Genomic DNA, 1,859 nt, shown 5'->3' with positions numbered 1-1,859 from the left:
GATTTAAAGAGGATTAGATGATTTGAGAAATCATTTACAGAACAGATTGTTCTAAGGCTCGAAAGGTTTTGAATATAAACCTATTTTGAGATTATGATTGGTTAAAATTATAGACGAGGTTCACTCTGACGTATATGACTTTGTTCCGTCATTGGATGAAATAATCAATAGATTTTGGTTAAAACTATGAACGAGGTTCACTCTGACAGTTATGCCTGCAGCCTGTCATTGGATGAAATAGTTCATAAGATTTTTAGTTGAAATAAGGATGGTCGTTGTGTGCGATGGATAGTCGTTGCTATAAAGGGGAAATTATGGATGTAATAAGGATGGTCGTTGTGTGTGCATGGTATAACTATTGCTATTATATCTTTTAAGATTACAACWKATTGGAGTTCTCACTTCTTGGTGATTTGAGGATTCAGAGATGTTATTCTTATTAGAAATAATAGTATTGATGTTATGGTTACGGGAAAATATGGCCTATGGTCATTGATTTTGATTAAAAGTGTTTTGAAACAGAATACGATTTTCAGCCTTTACTACATGCAATGAATTATCTGAAATTAATGTTTTGGTGATCTTCACCCTGCATTACATAAAAAGGGAACTTCACTAGACATACATGTCTAACCCTCATTTTTGTGTTTTCAAAAATATGTGTGCAAGTAATGATAAAAAGGGAAAGAGCATTATGTGAATTACTTCCCTATGTGCTTAGCTGTGTGAAGATCTTAATTAGCTATGTTTTTGGAGCATAGATGCTAGGATACAAGAGCATGTAATTTTTGAATTTTTCAGTTATGTATTTCACGTTATAGACTCTTGTATTATGGACCTTTGTGGGGGAAAACATGTATTCTATGTATGAAATATGTGTTATATGCAATGTATGGATTTGGGGTTGTTACATTCTTCTTAATGAATCTAATTGGGTCAAAATTACACTAAATGGGTCATAGTTAGTCTAACTAGTTGTTAATACGACTAGTTGGGTAGAATGTGTCTTAAGTGTCCTTGATGTGTCCATGTACACTCATTGGGTATATTGGGCCTAATTAGTTATAATCGAGTCATTTGGATCAAAATGACAATAAATGGGTCATAATTAATTTGATTAGACCCTAGTTGGTTAATAGGCCCATTTATCCATAAGGATTCTAATTRGCCCAAAATGACACTAATTGGGTCATTTTTAGTTTGATCAGACCTTAATGGGTATGATGTGCTAAATTCGTCAGAACTTGTCTAATCAAACATTAATTGGAGTGATTGAGGGTCCATTTGGTGTTAGTGGATATAATTGGCCTATTTCTCCTTAAGAAATCCAATTGGGTCAACACGACTCAAACTAGGTCAGAATTAGTCTTTTTAGACCCAAATGGGTCTGATGGGCACAATTCTCCATACAGAGTCTAATTTGGTCAAAATGACTCTAAATAGGCCATATTTGGTTTGTTCAAACCTTAATGGTTATCATGGGCTTATTTCTCCTATTCGAGTCTAATTGAGCCATAATGGTACTAAATGGTTGAAAATTAGTATAATCAGACATTAATGGAGTAACTGAGGCGGAACGGGCCTGAACAGCCCTTTGTGGGTCCAAATGGTGGTAGTGGATATGATGGGCCTAATTCTCGTTAAAAAGTCCGATTGAGTCAAAATGACACCAACTAGGTCATAAATAGTCTCATTAGACCCTGATGCGTTTAATGGGGCCTTTTCTTCGTAATGAGTCTAATTGGGTCAAAATGACACTCAATGGTTCATAGTTAGTCTAACTAGTTGTTAATACGACTAGTTGGGTAGAATGTGTCTTAAGTGTCCTTGATGGGTCCATGTACACTCATTGGGTATAT

This window comes from Cynara cardunculus, unplaced genomic scaffold (assembly GCF_001531365.2).
Source record: "Cynara cardunculus var. scolymus isolate 2C unplaced genomic scaffold, CcrdV1 Un_Scaffold_4018, whole genome shotgun sequence".
Lineage (NCBI taxonomy): Eukaryota > Viridiplantae > Streptophyta > Magnoliopsida > Asterales > Asteraceae > Cynara > Cynara cardunculus.
This window is presented reverse-complemented; position numbering follows the sequence as displayed.